Here is a 24,454-nt window from a genome sequence, read left to right on the forward strand (position 1 = left end):
AGCATTCTGCATTAAGGTTTATAATAGCCTGAGTTATGTTGCCTCATTCTTAGAGTGGGTACTCCTTTGAGGACTCCCCAGATGCCATGCCAGAGGGCTGCGGTAGGACAGTTCCCCATAAACAGGCTTCAGTGATGCTCCTGAAGTTGGGCAGGGAAATCTCTTGGCCATTATTTTCTGGAAACAAAGCAAACTCATCTAGCCTGAATATTCCTTACTCTTTTCTCACTAATACAAGTACCAAGAAAAGGAGATGGCAAATATTTCCTGACAGATACCTTTCCCTACTTTCATTAAAATGATTATAAAACACCTTTTGAAATGTTGTTATTTTAAGACACAATTTTGCTCTCATTTGCTGGGCTATACTATTTCCAAGCGTACATTTTTCTTTAAGTTGAAGAAGGTGAATAAAGAAGTAGAAATCGTAATCTGACTTTCATATCTCCAAGCTCAGCAACCCATGAATATTGCTTTGGTCTTGTATATATATCGTCCTGTCCTTCACATGAGTCTATTGTGTTGTCCTAACTGAAAATTATTGTATTCAATTCAGAAAACATTCATGAAAATGTGATTTATTCTCTTTATTATAAGAAACTCTGCTTCCCCCCTTTAAAAAAAAAAAAGTCTGTGCTTCATTTAGTTTACATTACTATGTGTTTTTCTTTAGTAAAATTATTTATCAAGTACAATTATTATTGAATTTATTCATTCTATTTTAAAAATTTCCTAAAATGCTAATTCAGAATTAGTTGCATGATTGAAAAGTTGTGATTATTTTATAACAAGGTTTTTTAAACAAAAAATTGTGTTTGTTTTCAATTATGTTTTGTTAGTGTACAAAAGAATATTGATGTTTAAGTATTCTCTTACCTTTTCTTTTTAGTCTATGCTATATGACCAACTTGAAATAAAACTAAAGAATTTCTTTATACCAAATTAAGTTATTCATGGATATCACTTGAACCATTTCCTAAGCCAAAGGGATTAGTGAAAGCATGAGCCAGTAATTAAATATTCTCTTAACATATGGAATATACTATATCTTTTATTTCTAAAATGATTTTCACAGAATCATTCCTAAAAGACACTCTATGTGATTTTCTCTTCTTTTGGAATAATTCTACCAAAATGTGATCCTATAAGTAAAAATGCTCAAGGGGAGGTGGGTTACTGTGAATGGCTTCCCTGTTAGAACACTGACAACCAGTTCTCTCTCGTGAACACCTACCAGCTTCTCCAAGTGCCTGGTAGAAACTCCTACTATAATTCTTACTCTAGCAGTGCTGATGAGTTACATTTTGACCAGTAATGTACTTTTATTTTATTTTTTTTAAAGATTTTATTTATTTCAGAGAGAGTGAGCGAGAGAGAAAGCACAAACAGGGGTAGGGGCAGAGGAAGAGGAAAAACAGACTTCCCGCTGAGTGGGGAGCCCGGCATGGGGCTCGGGGCTCCATCCCAGGACCCTGGGATCATGACCTGAGCCCAAGGCAGGCACTTAACTGACTGAGCCACCAGGCGCCCCAGTCATGTACTTTTATAAAGAATCTCACTTACCTGAACTTAGAAGCTTGTCTTGATTGAAATGTTCTGTAAAAATTGTGGGACAGATTTCTTTAAATATGTTTTTCTCGTATTCTCAGAAATACTAATGCCATTTCATCAATATAAACACTGACTTCCGAGAACTGTAATTTCTCTGATTGCTAGGTCTTGTCTGTGCAGAAGAAATGGACGCAGTCTGATTTGCTAGTCAGGCACTACTGCTCTTGAGGGCTGAGGGACAGTCACTTACAGTTGCCGTCATCTGCACAGCCTCTTCAGGCACCACCATGGGCCAGCCTTAGAGTCTGCTGTATCCTTGTTGCTCTGTGGGTTGAAAAATGCACGTTATTGGCACAGTAGAGAATAGACTCTTTTTCAGAACTGTGAGGATTTCTTAATATGAGAACCAACTGTATTTTTGGATTTTTACCTTTATTCCAAAATACCAACTTCTGGAATTTTTAAAGAGATGAACAGATGGATTCGTTTTTAAGGACTTAAAATGCCTATCTCACATAAACAGTGGTGGATTACTCTCATTTCAACGAGTAGTATAAACATCCAAAAATAATTGGTGGCTGTAGATTGGAGATGAGTAAGGAGAACATTGTACTGGTAGAGGAATGAGTTATGGGAACTTGAACTAGGCTACTAGGAGTAAGAAAGATAAAGGAAAATAGAATTATCAGAACTTGATGACAGATTGAATGAGGAGGACAAGGGAGAGAAGGTGTGGAAGCAGAGTTTGGAGTTTTGATTGGGAAAATGTTACTAACACAAAAAAGGAAGTCTGGATTAGGAACTGATTTGCTGAAAGAGATGTAATGATTTTGATTTGGAGTATTTTAGTATGAAGAAGTGAAACATCTAGGTAAAGATATCTCACTAGAAATTTAAAATATTGGCTATGGAGTTCAGGTTAAAGTTGTTATAAGATTTGGGATTATACGCATAGAACTGATGTTTGAAAATAACAGGTACAGATGAGATTACTAAGAGATATGATGATTTAGGCTATGTGCCAAAAAGCCACACACACACAGCCCGAGTGGATTTCCTCATTTAATGTAAGCAAATAAAAAAAAAAGAAAAAAGAGGCAAGGTAGAATCTGGGAAAGAGAAGGGTATTTAGAATGACCACAAGGGCTTATTTGTAAGGAAATATCACCTAAGTACTGGGAGAGTTTCAACTTTGAAAAAAGGACATTTATTCCTTTAAAACAAGAGTGAATGCAGAGCATAAAGAAAAAAAAAAAAACGTTTTGGGGTGGAGAGCATGAGCATTAGGAAGCTAGGGTTTGAAGATAACTTCTCAAAATGGTGAGGTTATCAGCTGACTACAAATGAAGAGTGAGTTGAGCAGAGTTGAAGGTTGCAAGACCTCTGGAGGACTCCGCACAGATGAATCAAAGGATTATCTAAAACAGGGAGGGTCTAGGGTGATTATGTATTGGAGTAAAATGGCATTGTTTTATAGATTTCCTTTTATTAGCATCAGAATAATCCTTTCTATGCCCCAAATTTCCATTTTATCTAATAATGATTGGACAGTAAGGAAGCAGAAGTTAATTTGGACCTCAATAATACGCAAGTTCAGAAATACTCTACCTAAATTGGTAAAACCAGCCATAAAATGTGTTCTTAATGTGACGGTTGATCAATCATACTTCCTTTAGAACAGTGAAGATTTCCCAACATATTACTGACCTGTGCTAGAATCCTTTTTCAGTAGATGTATTTCTGGGGTCTGACAATTTGCTTCATAACTCCAGAGAATTCACTTAACTGAGACTTGCTTCCCATTATTTAGCATTCTATCATCCTTGAGAGAGATTTCAGGATCAAAGTTTGTCTCCACCTGGGTAAAATCTGAACTTATTCTGATAGATAGACCACCTCTCCACCTCTATCTCCAAGTATATCTTACTGTGAGGCTACATACAAAAAAAAAAAAAGATTTGTCAAAGGAAGAATTGTTTTGTTTTGTTCTGTTTTGTTTAATGAGAGAGTCCCAGCCAGTGGATAAATTTGTCTTTGGCTCCACCTTCTGTACAAAGTGAAAATGAACATCACCAGAAGTAACTGGTAAATCATTTAATACTTTGACTTACAAAAAATTTTGTCTTTTTAAAATTAAGCTTGGTTCATTTTTTATGATCATTTTTTAATGTTTATATTCCTTCATGCAGCAAATATTTCCTATGTTCTGAGGAACTATGCTAGTGACGATTTTTTAGTTATGCAGTGAAAACAAAAACAGTATTAGGTTGAAATTCATATAGCTTTAGGGTTTGAGTTTTCTTTAACTGAATTTTGAAAAAGTGACCAAATAATTTTTGGAAAAATATTAGTTTTTTTTCTTAAAGGAACATGTTCTTTTTTCTAAGGTTCTACAGGGAGTTGCTATTTTTAAGCATCCTATTAATGCTGTGTCCCCTTTAAAAAACTACCAGAAGCAAAGCTAGAAGTTTTGGATCTGAAACTATTGATTTTGCACATATATTAATTTATATTAAGGAGACACATTAAGGCATTTGGACAGACTGACAGTTGGCTATTTCCTCTAACAATTTAAGTCAGCTAAAGCTCATCTAACAATGAGAAAATATTGTAGTATTTTAAGCCAAAGAAAATGAACATTATTTAATTAATTAAAAATCATTCAGCAAAATAGTTATCTCATCAATATAATCATTCACCATCATTTTATATTTGGCATTGTACTGAATGCAGTGGAAATTTGGAGAACAGAGAGAATATTTTATAAGAACAGGTGATTCCTTTATATGCAAAATGTTTGCAAACAATCAACATGAGCAAACATATAGTTATAATAACAAATGCATGAACAAAATTATTCACATACGTGTTGAGTTGATGCCAAAGAAAGGGGAAAGACATCATTTCTTCAGAAGTCAGCTGATAAAAATTCCCAAATGAAATATTTATATGCTTGGTTATAGCACCACTTACTAAAGTCGTTAAAATGCCCTTCTGTTGTATGTCTAAGCCTGCTTTGGTGTACAGGGAAAGGTACCTATGGGCAGCTTTTATACAGTACATGTCCTTCACGGACACCACCAAAGTTAATAGAGTTTTCATTTAGGATAGCATGAAACAACACAATTATCTATAAGAAATTATGTTTCATAATCACTGACCTCTACCTCTGAAACTAATAATACATTATATGTTAATTAATTGAATTTAAATTTAAAATTAAAAAAAAAGAAATTATGTTTCATAGTAACAATAAATTCTGTATGTAGTGAAAGTATTATAGCCCACATAACTCTAAGAATGACAAAATTAACAAACTCCGTAAGACCTTAAGAGAGCCTCCAGTTTTCTTATTAATTAATTATTTGCTGCTGGAAATGAGTAGTACTTTAGTGTCAGGTGGGTACTGATATAAAAACAAAGTCCAAAACTGTTGTAGCAAATTTAGTATGTTTGGAAGGTGTAGGTGCCTTTTTAAAGTCTTGAAGATTCATGTAGTCACCTACAACAAAACACTAGAGGTCAGAGCCAGCACAATATAAAGTCGGAATATTACCACCCAGTGAAGTATGGTTTAAGGCCGCTCAAAGCTCTTTCAGACCAAAACCATCTTCCCTAGTCATTCACTATGGAGGGTAGATGTTCCACCTTAAAGTTTTACCTGTGGATTAAGACCTTGGAGTCCTTAAGGAGGTGACAAGGTACCTATGGGCAATTTAACAAAAAATTAATTTACCATTGTGACTTACATTAAAAATCTGGGGATATAAATTTGTGCCATGTGCCATGACCTTAGTGCCAGATTAAAATACAAGCTTTTAGACCAAGGTCAGCCTCACATTTAGACACTTTTTAAGCACTTAGTAGTAGGCAGGGACTGAACATTTTGTATAACTTGGTGTGTATTCTCTATGAAGTCCCAACTTTGTTCTTTGTAGGTGCTGAGACCACCCCTTCAGGTGAAAAGAAGTGACGATATTCCAGAAACAGCACTCATATTGTAATACAAAGACTTGGCCCCCCGATATCCTCCAAACCAATGACTGGACACAGAACGAAGGGTCAAGTAACTAGTTTCTTACATCCTGTTCATGCGAAATTATAGCCAATGTACATTTGTTGAATACCACTAAGTTCATCAAGAAGAGCCTATTTCTAACATTCATTTTGCTGATTAGCAAACCACTAATTTCACTAGTGAAAATCCCTACCTAACATTTGGTGTGTTTCAAGGACATGGATACAGAAGCACTGGTAGTTCTCTCTGAGGTGGCCTTTCTGATGTGTGTTTGCCACCCAGCCCCAGACCATGAATTCTTGATTAAGTATCCAGATTCTACATGTAACTTCAACCAACCAACACACACATTCATAGCACTGTATCTTTGCTGAAGTTTTAAAAAGCGAATCATAAAACAGGAAAAGTATGCATCCCTTAGGTAGTACAATTTAGTATACTAGAAAATGGACTTAGCTTTTGGGATTCCTGGTGGTAAGAGGGTAAGAGAAAGCCAGGAATTGAAAGCAGGTGCCAGAAGAATTGGAGCATATTAAGAACACATAGGGATATTTTAACAATTTTACATTTGCATGGCCCCATCTCAAGAAGTTATGCATTTACTCCTTAAAAAAAGGCATGGATATTTTAAATGCTTTTAGTTTAAAGTTAATATGCGTTCTTAATACTTCATAACACTTTATGTTTACTTTCATAAGTAACTTGAATCCTACATCATATAAGTCCAGATTTACTCATATTCAATGGGTTTTCCTTCATGTTCCACACTGACCTTCTCCACCCCACACCCCTGACATTTTCCCAACCCTGGATCATTCATGTTGAAATACTAGTAGGCAGGTTGTTATCACCTGACTTCTGATCTTGCAAGCAGCATGGATAGTCTCCTGACAATCTTGTTTTATAAAATTCCTAGTCAAAATAGCAGACTTGGTATGTTTGAAAGGGTCAGGTGACTTTTTAATCTATTAGAGATTCATGCAGTATTGGGTGGAATTCATTCCAGTAATCAATTTCCCTTCTGTAATTTGAGTAGTTCTTTTATTTTCATTCTTGAGTAAAACACTCATGGTTTTTAAATATTGAAATTTAAAATATTAAGGTGTGGAAAGTGAAAGAAATCAAGTTATTATTACAGGTAACAGAGTATTTTTTTTTTAAATTCTGAAGCATTAATAGACGCAATGAATGTACTTCAGTGATATAATTCTTCATTCATGGATTTGTATATAAAGATTTTCAGTAACTTACTTGGCTTCTTTGAAATAGTTTAGTCAGTGGGAAAAAGAGTACAGAGTTGTGAATCAGACCTTTTGATTATGCCCATCCATAAAAAGAGCACATTGTGTGTTTAGATTAAATTCTAAAATATAGCCAGCTTTAACAGATATTTTTAATGAATTGACCACTAAACCAGATAGGACATAAAATCAATCTTTATTTTGGACCTTAATTAGGCAATGAAAACTGCAATTTTGGATTCAGATTCAAGAAACAGTTATAGAAACCTATTATGTCTTTAATATTTCTGTGGTTTTACCTAAAGGCAATCCTAATTAAGTCAGATTCATTTGGAGGGGCTTCCAATATCCTTAAATATGAAGACATGCTAAAGCCAAATTATAAAATGCTTGATATACTTTAATATTTAAATTAACTAGTTAATAATTTTAATATAAAACCCCACAAAGCTATATAATTTACTATTCATATCACAAATTATAGGATATATTTAAAACAATATAAAATTGCCTAATAGTTCATCATGAGGCAAGATGAGCCCATAATGCTTAAAGGTTTTTGATGACTACAGTCTTCTTTTCAAATGTCAGTTTATCTAACCATATGTATAACCTTATTTGGAAATGATATCAAAACTCCACAGTTGAGGCCTTTCCTGAAGAGAAGGCCCAGACCAAATGGCCCTTCTGATACTGGCCTTTCTGTTTAACTCCTACTCTGTGCCCTGGCCTCTTAGTAAAAAGATCCGGATTCCAGGCTAGGAGTTGAAGCTTCTCCTTTGCCATTGACTTGCTAGTCACTTTTGCTTTGGATAATTCCCTCTCTTTTCTACCAACTTTTTGATGTGTAACATACCTATAGAAGAGTGAACATATCCTACATGTGTCATTTGAAGGATTTTTGCAAATCAGATACATCTGTTTAACCAGCAATCCTATCAAAACTGGAAAATTACATCAGCATCATCCCCATAGCTTTCCTTGAAGCCCCTTTCTTTCATTAGTTCCCCCATAGGGTAATCACTATCCAGTCTTTCTTATTTTTCCCTCCTCTCTTTAATTAAATGGAATCTTAAAGAATGTGCTTTTTTGCTGTCTGGCTTCTTTCAGTTTAATCTATACCTCTGTAGAAAGTTATAGGTCATTCATTATTATTGATCAGTCATATACTCTTGTATGAAATACCACTGTTTATTTTTTCTACCTTTAGTGGACTTTTGGGTAATTTCCAATTTTTGGATTTTACAAATAAAAATTCTCTGAACATTCTAGTACATGTCTTTTGAGTTTTATGTCATTTTTTACTGATTTGTAAGAGCCCTTTATTTATTTAATGGGTCCTTTTGTTCAGTATATTGTGAAAAGCTTTTCTTCCTCTGGTTGCCTTTTTACTCTCTTAATGGTTTCTCCTGATAAGGAGAAATTTCTAGACTTAATATACTCTAAATTGTCAATCTTTTCTTTACAATTAGGATCTTTTGTAATCTTTTAAAGAAATCTTTGCCTACTCCAACTAAAATCAAGAAGATATTCTCCCATGTTTTCTTCTGTAAGTTTTATTGTTTTACCTTTCACCTTTAGATCGGCAATACCTGTGAAATTAACTTTGTGTATGGCATAAAGTAGAGGTCAAATTACATTTTTGTCGATATAGAAATTTAGCTTATGCAGCATCATTTATTAAAAAGACCATCCTTGGGGTGCTTTGGTGGCTTAGTGGGTTAAACGTTTGCCTTTGGTTCAGGTCATGATCCCAGAGTTCTGGGATTGAGCCCCTTTGTTGGGCTCCCTGATCAGTGGGGAGCCTGCTTCTCCCTCTCCCTCTGTCCTTCCCCCTGCTCATGCTCTCTCTCTCTCTCTCTCAAGTAAATAAATAAATAAAATCTTAAAAAAAAATAAAAAGATCATCCTTTTTCCATTGTACTGCAGTGTTCTCTCAGTGGTAAATCAGCTGACTATATATGTCTTGGTCTATTTCTGAAAACTCTCCATTCTGTTCCATTGGTCAGTTTGTCTATCTTTGTACCAATAACATGTTCTCTTAGTTACTAATCTTTTATGAAAGGTCTTGACATATGATAGTATAAGTATTGCAGCTTTGTTTTACTTTTTCAGATGGTGTTGGCTGTACTTGGCCCTGCATTTTCATACGATGTTTTAAAAAATCATCTCATTTTTCAAATACATACAAAATAAAAGATAAATAAGAAAAAAAAATGTTAATGTTCTTATTGGGATGGCATTAGGATGATTCTATAGATTTTTATTCTTTATTTTGCCTCATCTTCAAGGGTATTTTCACTGGATATAGAATTTGGGGTTGACAGTTTTTTCTGTTAAGCACTTGCATGCATCATGTTCCACTCTTTCCTAGCCTCATAGTATCTGAGAAGTGAGCTATTAATTGGATTATTATTCTTGTATATGTAAAGTGTCATTTTTTCTTGCTGCTCATAAGATTTGCTCTTTATCTTTGGTTTTCAATTATACAACTATTGTAACTGAAAATTTCTGTCTTTCATCAAATTTGGGAATTGGAGGCCATTACATCTTCAGCTGAAAAAAGTGTTTTTTTTCTGCTACATTCTCATTCTCATGTCTGTTTTGGACTATGATGTATACAGAACTATGTACTATCATCTAACAGGACACTGAGGCTTTGTTCATTTTTTTTCCTCCCTATTTTCATATTGGATAATTTCTTTTGATCTATCTTCAAGTTCATTTGCTTTTTCTTCTGTCATCTCCATTCTGCTGAGTCCACCATTGATAATTTTTTTTAACATATTTTTTTTTGGTTCTAAAATTTTCATTTGTTTTTTCCTTTATCATTTTTATTTCTCTGCTGAGATTTCATATCTTTTTATTCAATTGTGAACATATTTTGTTTTACTTCATTGAAGTTAGTTAAAATAGCCACTTTAAAACTCTTAACTTCTAATACTAACATTTGGGACATCTTAGGGCTGCTCTTAGTTGATTTTCTTTTCTATTTCAGTGTGTTCCATTTATCTGGTTTTTCATGTCAGGCAATTTTAAAATTATACCCTAGAAATGATAAGTGTTAAGTTTTTGAGATTCTGGATTCTGTTATTTTCCTCTGTTGTGTGTTATTTCTTTTGTTTTAGCCGGCAATTATCTTATTGGAATTTTTGTAGGATAAAATTATTTTAGAGCTGAACTAGGACATCTCTATGTTTATCTTAGGGACATCTGGAAGTCTGTCACCTAATCTTGGCCAAGAAAAGATCAGTGAGCTAACTAATAATTTATAATATGCTGTTTTAGGTTCAAAACTCCCCCTGGAGCCACCCAAGATTGACTTGTTTGTGGATGAATTATACCTGGCATGACCAGTTAAACTTTTGAGCTTGGCTTTTATTCCTAAAAGAACATTAAAGGGCCACTGAAAATTTCTGGGCAGGGTCTCCTGAAACCAAGACTTAGCAGAGAAATCTTGGCAATTCAATCCCAAGATGAAACACATACTCATTTTGTGAGAGTGACAGAGCCTGGGGAGCTGAAGGTTTCACACATGCTTAGTGCTTGCTTTTTTTTTTTTTTGCCTCCCACCCCATCCTCCCCTTCTCTTGAACCGTATTTCCTTTGCCTTCAATAAATGTCTTACATGAGTATGCTCCGTGGAGTCTTGTAAATCCTTTCAGTTATCTAACCTATTGTAACCTATGCAAAATTGAACTGCTAATTCTGTTTCTTGGGTAGCAGCATTTCAATTACTATTGGCCAGGATCCTTCTAACTGTTCCACACATGTGTGATTAAGGTGTCAGTCAAAGATATGGGCAGGACGAATTTGAGCAACCCCTTTCTGATTTTTTCCTTCCAAAATTTACCTACTCTCTTCAATGGTCACAGTTTTCCGAGCTTCAGTTTTATGGCTTGCCAGGCTGTTTTCCATCCCAACCCCAGTGCATCCAGCACCATCTGCACTTGGCCTCCAGCTGAAAGTTGCAAAAAAGGGGAACTCACTTGATGGAACTCCATTTTTCTAGACAAGTACATAGTCGATCTTATTCTGTTTGCTCTCCAGTGCTGTAAGGAGCTGCTATTTGTATTAGGTCTAGATTTTATGGTTGTTTTCTGTGGAGGATTCAGGCTGGTTTGATCTTACTCTATCATTATAGGAAGTGGAACTGCTCTCATGAGATTTTTAAACTATTGCCTTTTTTTAAAAAAAAATTATTTTTTTAAAAAAAGTGGTACATTTTAGTTTGTTTGATACACAAAACTTATTAGAAACCCTGAGCTAATGGAATGTTTAGAACCAGAGCATTTAAAGGAGAGTTTGTCTTATCCTAAGAATAATTATGAATCCATTTGTTCAGAAAAAATATTTTTACCAAAAAATAAAAGCTTCATCAGTTGTCTGCTAATTCTAACTAAGTGGTCTAATGATGTATTTGACTCACTACAGTCCTAGCATTATTGGATAATGACAAATAGATGCCAATTACATCTAGGGGAAAAAAAAGCTTGCTATATATAATACATGAATATAGTCTCTTCTTCCTTTTCATTATGTTACTATACAATCTTATTTAATCCAATGAGGTAGGTATTGTATATCTATTTAACAGATGACCAAACAGATGTTCTGGGAAGTTAAGTAACCTGCCCAAAGTCACGCTACTAAACGATAAGGCCTGGTCTATTTGATTTCTAAGTCTGAGCTCTTAGTTATATATAATACATGATTAACTACTGTGAGTTAATTGGTATTTATAAGGGTGTGTGTGTGTGTGTTTGTGTGTATGCTTTTAGTATATTTTTAGTAAGTGATATTCCTGGCAGAGGGAAAAAAAGCATTACTGAAGGGAAGTACACTGGCAAATGCTAACAACTTTACAAATTTCTTGTGAATAATGGTATTAAATTTATCAGCAAATGAATATGGTTTTTATGAGGCATATAAACAAGTTTATAATAAACCATAATTATTCAGTTTTCTTTAGTATATTTAAAATAATTATGTCCTATAGTTAGTACCTCTGGAAGCACAGATATATTTCATAGTATTGTAGGAAGATCTATAAGGCAGAATGGCAAACTATGATCCACAGGCCAAATCCTGCCCACCATTTATTTTTGTAAGTAAAATTTTATGTTATGATATTTTATTGGAATACAATCATGATTATTTTTGTACTTATTATCTATGGCTGTTTTTAAGCTATAATGGCAGAGGTGAGTAATTGTAGCCAATACAATATGACCCCCGAAACTAAAATATTCACACTCTGACTCTTAGCAGAGACAATTTGCCAACCCCTACTCTTAAAGTATCCTTGCGATTCTCTAGTTTTTCTCTCTCCCATCCTCCACCTTCCCATTTTATTAATAAGGTACTTGAGATCCAAAGAGGCCTAGTAACAAATGAATTGTATATCTAGGACTAGAACCCAGGTCCCTTATTTCTCAGTTTGGAACTTTGAATTAAATCTTTCTTTCTTTCTTTTTCTTTTTCTTTCTTTCTTTCTTTTTTTTTTTTTTAGGCTCATGTTTATAGAAAGACATGGTTTTCTGATCTCTGTGTGAATTTTATTCCGGTCTTTCTCTAAATCATTTCCCACATGATGAATTAGGTTTATAAGCTAGGAAAGTATTTCCTTCAGGTTCACAAACACAGAATCAAATCACAGAACAGCCTGTTTTAAAAGGCTACATTTTTACACAAACAGTACATGATTTGGTAGGCTAATATTTAGAAGACCAATGTCAGTGGGTAGAAACAGTTTGTTCACTTTATACCTGCTTGTCTTAAGTTACCTTACCTTCATATTTGCTGAAATTTTCAGATGTGTAATTGATCTGTCTAAAGGTGGTTGCTGGTTATCATGCTAATTTCCAAAGCTTTAAGACTGATAGTGAAACATTTCAGAAAGTTAACCGTCATATATTTAAGAAGAAAAATACTGCTGGAACAGGTGTCATTCTAATGTAGTATGTGCATGAATTTGCCCTTTGTTTCCAAAGTGTAAGGTTTTACTTTTAACATTGATTCCTTCTAAAAACCAAATGAAGATTTGGACAGAAGACTTCAAGCTTTTGTGTATATATGCTAAACCTGTATCTTTAGGCACAGATCATGATAATGGGACAGCAGATGCAGCTGCACAATGAAAAAGCATTTTTATCATTAAAATATTATCTAAACATTATTCACAAAGGCTTTTACTTACATCACTGGAATGCCTCTAACTTTAAGTAGGCTCTAGAATAGTTATTCACAAAGGCTTTTACTTATAACATTGGAACCCCTCTGACTTTAAATAGGCTCTATAGTAGTGGTGTAACATTTGCAGAATATGATATTTAATTGGTGAACTTTATTAAATGCAGATGATTGGGATCCACCAGAGGTATAGTGACTCTGAATCTTGGGGTGGGAACAGTTGCATGTACCTTAAAGATTTAAGGGTCAGAACTGTTCAGGGCGGAATGAGAGAGAAGAAGGCTAACTGAAGACAAAGCATAAGCTGACACCTGCAACCTCCCCTCGCTCCCTACTACTGGGTGGGACATGTGACATTCTTCCAGGAATCTCCCAACTATCTTAATGTTAATGCCTTGCTAGAGGGGAAAACACCCTTAATTGGACAATGGCATGGCCTCTGGTATCTTGTAGGTCTTTTTTAATCCTTTTAAAACCTCCCTTTTCCATACTTCCCCCAACTCCAAGTATATACAATCAGCCACTCCTCATGACCCGGTGCCGCAGCTCTTTTTGCCCATGGGTCCTGTCCCCGTGCTTTAATAAAACAACCATTTTGCACACACAAAAAAGATCTGCATGTGACTCTGAATCACAGCAAAGTCCCTCTGGTAATGAGGAGACTGTTTTCATCTGACAATCTAGAAAACTGAGTTCTAATCCTGACTATCCTGTTAAGTTATAATGTGGCCTTGGACAAGTCACTTAGGTAGCAAATAAACAGGGCGGAAGGGCTGCTTTTGAAAGTTCTTGCCTTTCTCCAGAGTTGTTCAATTTCTTTAGTTTTCTCATCTGTGAAACTGGGATGATACTACTATCCACCTTGCAATTCTTATGAGAATTAAGATCATGCAGATACTTGATTTTGGCTCAAGTAGTGATCCCAGGATACTGAGATCGAGCTCTGCATATAGTACCTGGCACATAGTAAGAACCCAGTAAAAGTTAATTCATTAGACTTACTATGATCATTATTAGTGCTGATGCCAAAATGACTTAGAACTATAATTCAATATACTAGACATACTATTGGGATGCCTGGGTGGCTCAGTCGGTTAAGCGTCTGCCTTCAGCTCAGGTCATGATCCCAGGGTCCTGGGATCGAGCCCCGCCTGCATTGGGCTCCCTGCTCAGCAGGGAGCCTGTTCCTCCCTCTGCTGCTCTTCCTGCTTGTGCTCTCTCTCTATGTCAAATAAATAAATAAAATCTTTAAAAAAAATTAAAAAAAATTTTTTTAAAAATAGACATACTATTTAACGCCTACAAAACCAAGAAAGAGCTAGCCTTGTTCATTTGCTCATTTATTCATCATTTATTACAACAAATAATCACTGTGGCCTGCCAGGATCCAGGCACTGCACTCCCCTGCACTGATACAATGTTGAATATTATGGAGTCTCTGACCTCAAGACACTTATATCCCAGTGGAAGATAAAGACCAAAAAACCAACTCAATATTCCTATAGTTTTCCCTTTGAAGTACACTCACTTCACTGAGAAAATAAACTGACAATACTATGGGGCAGCGCTAGGATCCTGTTCTTCCCTAATGAAACACACAATGCATTGCTCATGCTCAAATACTCAACAAGGGAGAGATATAATGGCTGTTTTCAACAATTTGCAGTGTAATTTTGGCATTATCATAGAATTTTTATCTACCTTGTCAAAAGACATAGTAGTCAAGCAACAAGCTGCTGCTTTTACTAAAAAAAAAAAAGGCCTAAACACTTGGTAAAAAGCCATTTCATCTACTTCCACAAAGATGATAATAATTTCCATTAGGTAGTTTTATCTCTCTTCTTGAGTAGTGTGGTATATACATATTAAACAAGTTTGTATTTTTGGAGAACTTGTTGCTATGAGAGTAGTTTAGATAAAATGAGCTAAGAGCGTTCAGTTAAGCTCCACTCAGTCTGATGGCACTCAATGTCTTTGACATCTAAAAGAGGTTTTATAATCCTTGTTGCTATAATTTTATTTATTTTATTTATTTTTTTAATATTTTATTTATTTATTTATTTGAGAGAGAGCACAAGAGGGGGAAGGGTCAGAGGGAGAAGCAGACTCCCTGCTGAGCAGGGAGCCCGATGTGGAACTCGATCCCAGGACTCCAGGATCATGACCTGAGCAGAAGGCAGTTGCCCAACCAACTGAGCCACCCAGGCGCCCCCTTGTTGCTATAATTTTAAAGACTTAATAAAATTGTTGTTAATAGCCTTTTCATCATTTAAACTGCCTTCCCTTGAGAATTCCATAATTGCTTCTGATAAATTCCTTGTAAGAGTATGGGGAACTGAGAAGGAGGATAAGAAATGTTTAGATGATCATGAACATACACAATATCAAAGTTTACTTTATTAGAAATAACACTAGGAATATTGAGAAAGAGCCAGTCAAGAGATGCCATGCTTATTGTCTTATAAACTAAAACTTATGTTTTCTACAAGGTAAGTTAAATGAGAATATAGAGTGAACATGCTTGCTTTTCCTATCAGATCTCTCTTCCTCAAGTTTGAATTAGAGAAATTTCCCTAGGGGAAAAAAAATAGTTCTTAATACATAAAGTGAAGCAATAGATTAAAAAAAAATATTGTAATACACGTAGAAAATAAAAGAAAAACCTAGCAAAAGACTAATTTGGATTACATAAAACAACATCAATGGTAGTAATAGATAAATAGGCAAAGTACATTAACCAAGAAATCGAAATGATTAACACATTAAAAAAATTACCACCACTAGTAATTTAAGAAATATAGATTAAAATAAAATAGCATTTTCTCTACAGAATTAGTAGAGATTATAAAATAGCAATATGAAACACTGGTAACAGGGTGTGATGACACTACTATTCAATGCTACTGTGTGTATAACTTAAAATTTTTTAAAAATCATTTAGGGGCATCTGGGTGGCTCAGTCATTGAGTGACTGACTCTTGATTTTGGCTCAAGTAGTGATCTCAGAGTCCTGAGATCGATCTCTGCATTGGGCTATAGGCTCAGCATGGAGTCTGAGCTCAGCAGGGAGTCTGCTCGAGATTCTTTCCCTCTGCCCCTCCCCCAACTCAGGCGTGCAATCTCTGTCTCTCTCTCTCTCAAATAAATAAAGCTTTTTTTAAAAAAGTAATTTAGCAACAAAACATCAGTCTTGAACATGTTACATTTTTGTATTAGTCTGGTCTCTGAGGTTTGCAAGCTACAGAAACCATACTACACCTGTTTAGGTCAAAAAGGAAATCATATCCTAGTTTCAGAATGGAATCTGCTACTAAAATTATGTTATTAGGAATCTCTACTCTCTTAAAACTAATTTCTGGCTTTTCTCTTTCCTCCGTGTTAGCTTCATACCAAGGCAAGCTCTCTCTAGTGGTCACTAGAAAATTGGGCTTATATCACACCTGTTTAGCAAAATCCCTAATGAAAGGGAATGACTTTTCCACAGTAGTTCCTGGAAGAACCAAGACTGAATCTCCTTGTCTGGGTTGGGTCTCACATTCAGTCCTGAGCCAGTCATTGCAGCCAGGAGATAGATGCCCTAATTCCCAGGTGTGGGTCCTGCATGTACCTTTGGAGCTAGGAATGGAGTTGGCTTTAACCCAAACCTCTTGGGATACAGGGTGATTCTCCAAAGGGAGGTACTGTCACCAAAAGGAGGGGAAATTAAGGCCAGTCAGGAAAAACAAATAGTTATTCTAGGGATGCCTGGGTGGCTCAGTTGGTTCAGCGTCTGCCTTTAGCTCGGGGCATAATCCAGGGGTCCTGGGATAGAGCCCCACGTCGGGCTCTCTGCTCAGCAGGGAGTCTGCTTCTCCCTCTTCTTCTGCCCCTCCCCCTGCTTGTGCTCTCTCTCTCTCTTTCAAATAAATAAATAAAATCTTTAAAAAAAGGAAAAAGTTACTCTAGTACAGTTTTACCCTTTAATAATACTCTGTGAATCAATGCTACGAAATAATAGATGAAGATTTACACTTATTTTTTAAATTTTTTTTAAAGATTTTATCCATTCATTTGACAGAGAGAGAGAGAGAGCACAAGCAGGGGGAGAGGCAGTCAGAGGGAGAGGCAGGCCCCCTGCTGATCAGGGAGCCTAATTTGGGACTGTATCCCAGGACCCTGGAATCATAACCTGAGCTGAAGGCAGATGCTTAACCAACTGAGCCACCCAGGCATCTCCAGATTTACATTTATTACAGCTTCAGTTATAAAGCTTTAGCAAACAAAAAAAGAAAAAAAAGAAAACAACAACAACAGAAAATCCTTGAGCAATCCTATTGCCCAACAATAGGGGAATTGTAAGTTAAGAAATATAAAATGTTTTAGGGAGTCATAAAATCATATTTTCAAATGGTTTTTAGTGCCTATGAGGAAAGGACATTTTATAATATAAAGCCATAAAGGCAGAATATAAGATAATACATACAAGATGATCCCACTTTGTAAAAAGTGCACAGGAAAAAAACTTAGGAAAATCTATTAAAATAACAACTAGCCAAAAAAAACTGTTGGAATTCATGTATTCATAAAACAAATATTTTTGAAATTCTTATTTGATTCCAGGAATTTTTATTCTGAATATTATTGTCTCTATAATTTTCATATTTTTACATATGTTACAGTAAGCAACTGAGAGGTGTACTGCATTTAAATTGAAATTCTAATAACCCCACTTAAATCCTTATGATATTCCAAACATCGTTGTATGGTGGTTTCAGGTACACTGTTTCATTCAATGTACCTCTTATGAAATCAGTTGTCAGTTCTGTTTGCTCCGTGTGAGTATTGTTCTTCTGCAGAAGCCATAAATAAAATTTGTTGATTGACAGAGTGATTCATTTGCTCATTCATCCAACCACCTATGAATTGTTGGTGGGATTAAAAAATAACCCCTAAAGGAATTTCCTAAAATTGGGTAGGTAAGAAAGCTTTTAAATTATCATGGGTCAGTGAACAGGTTTTTCCAATGATTACAATATGTTAATTATACTTTGCTTTAAGTAAATGAAGAGCTAAATGAATGTCAGCAATTCTGGCAAAGCCATTGTGTGTGAAGAGGTTATGCTCATACACGGTAGCATTCAACTGCAATCATAAAAATCATTTATGTAAATCGTCTTTCTGCACAAGTTTGGAATTACTGTATCTTATTATGAATGTTTAAATATATTATTGGTGTTTAAATATACTATAGATGCGTTACATATATTCAGAGTTCATTTATTTTCAGCACATTCATTTATGAATAATTTTTATTCATTCTGCTGGCTCAGGTGGAATAAACGGTTACGAAGTTTTCTGGCCAAAGGATTTTCTGGCAAGAATTTGTGGCTGCCACCCCCTGAAACTTCAGCTCATGAGAGAACATTATTGGGGGAGGTAATGCTTCCAAGGTTCAGAGGAGTTTGCTGTGGCCAACTTTCATGAGAAAAAAAAAAGTAGGCAGAGGTTTCCAGAGCAAATTCTGCTGGGAGAAAATGCAGAATGGCCTTGAAGGCCAGCTGGAGGCAGTAATCTTGATTATATAAGGCTGACCGGGTTAGTATGTAAGGGTGCTGGGTGATGGTAAAGAGATTCAACGGATACAAGAGAAATTTTCTCTCAAATTTTATTGTAACTCCTTTTTTATTAGTACTTATTTTATTTATTATTAACTTGGAATGTTGATTTTATATGTATTGGAATAATTATTTTGGAATTAGATACATATTTTTATCATATATCGCTTCTAGGCATGTACCCAAAGGAAATATAAGCAAAATATGCTGATTAAAATATTATTAAAACCTCCTCACATTCAGTGTCCAGTTCTTTTGAGAGATTCAGAGTCACTAATACCCAGTTTTTCCTTACAATATCACTCTTTGTGCCATTAGGGTATTTGTGAATTAGCATATTTAACTTTTTAATTGTGAAATGTAACATATATAGAAAAGAATATGTAACATTTAACAATACAGTTCAACAAATAATTAGAAAATGACCCTCTATGTCAAAAGAATGTTATGCGCACCCAAGAAGCCCAGCATACACTCTCTCCTACTCCTCACAGGAACTACAATCAGTTTTAATGATAATCATTTCCTTGCTTTTCTTGCAGTTTTACCAACTGTATTTGCATCTGAAGCTCCCACCCCCCACCCACCCCACCCTGCCCCCAACCTTTCTGTATTACAATGGTTTCTGAATTAGATCTCAAGTACCTGGGTGTCCCCTTGAGTGACAAAGGGGGAGGAGGAGCAGTAACTGGTAGATGGTGTTGAATATGGTCCCAGTGAAGTCAAATCCATCCAGAGCTGCTGGGGGATTCATAGTTCCTTCCAGGTCACTGATTTATGTAATGGACTCTTCCTAGACTTGAGATCAAGAGCTAGTCAGTCCATTCAATCTCTTGGTTAGGAGTCAGAACTAAATAGGCTAACCTGGCCTCTGATTCAGTTGTCTATGATAACCATGGAAGACTGTCTATAACGGGTCACAAAGCAGACAGATTTGTGCTGCAAAGGTCTGGGGTAGTTTCTGAACAGGCCAGAGGAGAGGCACTGCACACTTCTTACTTTGGCCACCTAATGCAAATCAAGAAGGTGACGGTTGGCTACCTGTCTAAACCCAGAACTTAGTGTGTCCAGATAACTTAATAGTCATTATATCTGCCATTTATTGAATGTCAAACACCATTTTTAGTAATTTACACACAATAGTTCACTCCACACTAAACCCCGTAGGATAGGTACTATTAAACAGATGAAGGAACTTTTTTTTAAACAAATAAAGGAACTAAGGCTTTGAAAATTTACTTGTACAAGATCACACAGTTAGTAAATGTCTGAGCTCAAATTCATGCTTAGATTCTCAGGGATGGTTCCTAAAATGAATGCTGAAGGAACACAGATGAACTACACTTGATAGAGGTAGGTTTTCATTTCCATCTTCATGAAAAGTGCATAACTTTTACACTGTAACTGAATAAATAAAATTTCTTTCAAGGTGACTTCATGTATTTTCTTAAAGTTCTATTATGTTTCCAAAATACGTTTGATTTTGGAAGTTGAGGGGACGGGAGATAGATAATCAGTTAAACACTGCACACCAATTCCCATTACCACCCTCCTACTGCAGAATGGGGAATTCTGTCCTTTGCAGCTGCGTTCGCAATGTTTACCACTAGAGGGAGGAATCAGACCATGGAGAGTAGCAGCGAGTCCCCTAAGGACCACCTTGGCCACTTCTTGCTCTTCAATGGCAGCTGGAAGTAAAATGAGCATGAAATTGGAGAGGCATTTGTTAATAAAAATAGAAGTCTTCTTATTATCTGGAAGAGATGATTTCACAACCCCGGTAAGAGAAGAGTCAACTTGTGGAGCCTCAAAGTGAGAAAGGCTAACATGCTTAGTATCCTTGATTTGAGGATCCCTAGTAGTACTCTAGAAACCAGTAGCACTCTTGCCCCCAAACTGTGACAATCAAAAATGTCTCCAGAAATTGCCAGATGTCCCCAGGGGCAAAATTGCCCCTGACTGAGAACCACTATTTTAGAGTAATCCAAATGTCCTGAAGACTTGAGGGCTCAAATAAAAGATCCTCCCTTCCTGGTGAGTGGAGAATCTGGGGCTTTTCTTGGTCTGGGTTTCACTATTCAAGGCTATGAATAGAAAGGTTAAGGCTAGTCCTAGTTCATAAAAGAAGGATAACATACAAAGAATAACATCACAATGCCAGGCAAAGTGGCTAAAGACACAAGAAACAGCTTGAAACTTCACAATTATAGGGAGAAAAGAGTAAGAAATGAAACAAAGGAATGAACTAGAGATGATGTTAGGAGTTATCATTGCAGCTACAAACATTGGGGTGCAGGTGCCCCTTTGGATCACTACATTTGTATCTTTGGGGTAAATACCCAGTAGTGCAATTGCTGGGTCGTAGGGTAGCTCTATTTTCAACTTTTTGAGGAACCTCCATACTGTTTTCCAGAGTGGCTGCACCAGCTTGCATTCCCACCAACAGTGTAGGAGGGTTCCCCTTTCTCCACATCCTCGCCAACATCTCTTGTTTCCTGGCTTGTTAATTTTAGCCATTCTGACTGGTGTGAGGTGGTATCTCATTGAGGTTTTGATTTGGATTTCCCTGTTGCCAAGTGATTTTTTGAGCACTTTTTCATGTGTCTGTTGGCCATTTGGATGTCTGCTTTGCAGAAATGTCTGTTCATGTCTTCTGCCCATTTCTTGATTGGCTTAGTTGTTCTTTGGGTGTTGAGTTTGATAAGTTCTTTATAGATTTTGGATACTAGCCCTTTATCTGATATGTCATTTGCAAATATCTTCTCCCACTCTGTCGGTTGTCTTTTGGTTTTGTTGACTGTTTCCTTTGCTGTGCAAAAGCTTTTTATCTTGATGAAGTCCCAGTAGTTCATTTTTGCCCTCGCTTCCCTTGCCTTTGGCAATGTTTCTAGGAAGAAGCTGCTGTGGCTGAGGTCGAAGAGGTTGTGGCCTTTGGAGGACTTTGATGGATTCCTGTCTCACATTGAGGTCTTTCATCCATTTTGAGTCTATTTTTGTGTGTGGTGTAAAGAAATGATCCAGTTTCATTCTTCTGCATGTGGCTGTCCAATTTTCCAACACCATTTGTTGAAGAGACTGTCTTTTTCCACTGGACATTCTTTCCTGCTTTGTCGAAGATTAGTTGACCATAGAGTTGAGGGTCCATTTCTGGGCTCTCTATTCTGTTCCATTGATCTATGTGTCTGTTTTTGTGCCAGGACCATACTGTCTTGGTGATTACAGCTTTGAAATAGAGCTTGAAGTCCAGAATTGAGATGCTACCAGCTTTGCTTTTCTTTTTCAACATTCCTCTGGCTATTTGGGGTCTTTTCTGGTTCCATACAAATTTTAGGATTATTTGTTCCATTTCTTTGAAAAAAGTGGATGGTATTTTGATAGGGATTGCATTAAATGTGTAGGTTGCTCTAGGTAGCATAGACATATTCACAATATTTGTTCTTCCAATCCATGAGCATGGAACGTTTTTCCATTTCTTTGTGTCTTCCTCAATTTCTTTCATGAGTATTTTATAGCTTTCTGAGTACAGATTCTTTGCGTCTTTGGTTAGATTTATTCCTAGATATCTTATGGTTTTGGGTGCAGTTGTAAATGGGATTGGCTCCTTAATTTCTCTTTCTTCTGTCTTGTTGGTGGTGTATAGAAATGCAACTGATTTCTGTGCATTGATTTTATATCCTGCCACTTTACTGAATTCCTGTATGAGTCCTGGCAGTTTTGGGGTGGAGTCTTTTGGGTTTTCCACATAAAGTATCATATCATCAGCAAAGAGTGAGAGTTTCACTTCTTCTTTGCCGATTCAGATGCCTTTTATTTCTTTTTGTTGTCTGATTGCTGAGGCTAGGAATTCTAGTGCTATGTTGAGCAGCAGTGGTGATAGTGGACATCCCTGCCGTGTTCCTGACCTTAGCGGGAAAGCTCTCAGTTTTTCCCCATTGAGTATGATACTCGCTGTGGGTTTTTCGTAGATGGCTTTTATGATATTGAGGTATGTACCCTCTATCCCTACACTGTGAAGAGTTTTAATCAAGAAAGGATGCTGTACTTTGTCAAATGCTTTTTCTGCATCTATTGAGAGGATCATATGGTTCTTGTTCTTTCTTTTATTAATGTATTGTATCACATTGATTGATTTGCAGATGTTGAACCAGCCTTGCAGCCCAGGAATAAATCCCACTTGGTTGTGGTGAATAATCTTTTTAATGTACTGTTGGATCCTATTGGCTAGTATTTTGGTGAGAATTTTTGCATCCATGTTCATCAGGGATATTGGTCTGTAGTTCTCCTATTTGATGGGGTCTTTGTCTGGTTTTGGGATCAAGGTAATGCTGGCCTCATAAAATGAGTTTGGAAGTTTTCCTTGCATTTCTATTTTTTGTAACAGTTTCAGAAGAATAGGTATTAATTCTTCTTTAAATGTTTGATAGAATTCCCCTGGGAAGCCATCTAGCCCTGGGCTCTTGTTTTTTGGGAGATTTTTGATTACTGCTTCAATTTCCTTACTGGTTATGGGTCTGTTTGGGTTTTCTATTTCTTCCTGGTTCACAATAGCCAAACTATGGAATGAGCCTAGCTGTCCATCAACAGATGAATGGATAAAGAAGAAGTGGTATATATTTACAATGGAATATTATGCAGTCATCAAAAAATAAAATCTTGCCATTTGCAATGATGTGGATGGAACTAGAGAGTATTATGCTAAGTGAAATAAATCAATCAGAGAAAGATAAGTATCATATGATTTCACTGATATGAAGAATTTGAGAAAGAAGACAGGATCATAGGGGAAGGGAGGGAAAAATGAAACAAGAGGAAACCAGAGAGGGAAACAAACCATAAGAGAGTCTTAATCTCAGGAAACAAACTGAGGGTTGCTGGAGTGGAGGGGGGTGGGAGGGATGAGGTGACTGGGTGATGGACATTGGGGAGAGTATGTGCTATGGTGAGCATTGTGAATTATGTAAGACTGATGAATCACAGACCTGTACCCCTGAAACAAATAATACATTATATGTTAAAAAAAAAAAAAGGTGTTATCATGCTCAAGAAACAAAGCCTTCCATAAGAGGGGACCTTGTATGAGATATCTGCATGAATGGGGAAGAGCTGTTAAGTTCTTAGAGCCAATTCAAATGCTTGTCTTCCAAACCTCCTCTTTGAGTATTTTCTTTCTGACTTACTGGTACTCAAATCCCTTATTCAATCATACCAGAAACCTTGGAGTTATTCTTTGATTTAAATATGAATTTTTCTATCTGTTAGAGACATCTGGGACCCATAAGACCTTGGTTACATTGAGGGTTGTAGTGAACATTCTGCATATTCCAGTAGGCAGGCAACAACTTCCTTACTGGCAAATATGGTGACCACACACAACCCAAAAGAAATTTTATCAAGAGGAAAGAACCAACTCCTAATATACAACTTACAGAGTACAAGAATTCAAAGAGCTGTGTGTTCTGTAATGCCATAGTGAGCCCCTTATACTGCCAAGAGCTCTGTTTTTACAAAAGTAATATCCATGGCTCCTGGGTCTTGATACCAACAGGTCACTGGTTGAGGGTTCTGGTAGTTTCAGATCTACCTTCTGGTACAGGTAGCTCAGTCTAAGCTATCCATTCACTTCTTCGGAGGTCTTTTGCCAAAAGGATGATACATGGATCCATCCCACCTAGTGATGTACTCTTCTGTTGAAAAGTATGGTTTCTTATACTAAATCAATAAAAACCATTAGACTGTTATATTCAAGGGCATCTGACTCAAACACAGTCACATTGTTTGCTGGAGTGGGTCATAGTAAGCAGGACTCAAGAAATGTTTATTAATTGAATATATGAAGAAATGAATGAAGAAATGAATGG

The sequence above is a fragment of the Phoca vitulina genome, unplaced genomic scaffold (genome assembly GCF_004348235.1).
Source record: "Phoca vitulina isolate PV1807 unplaced genomic scaffold, GSC_HSeal_1.0 scaffold9, whole genome shotgun sequence".
Classification (NCBI taxonomy): Eukaryota; Metazoa; Chordata; class Mammalia; order Carnivora; family Phocidae; genus Phoca; species Phoca vitulina.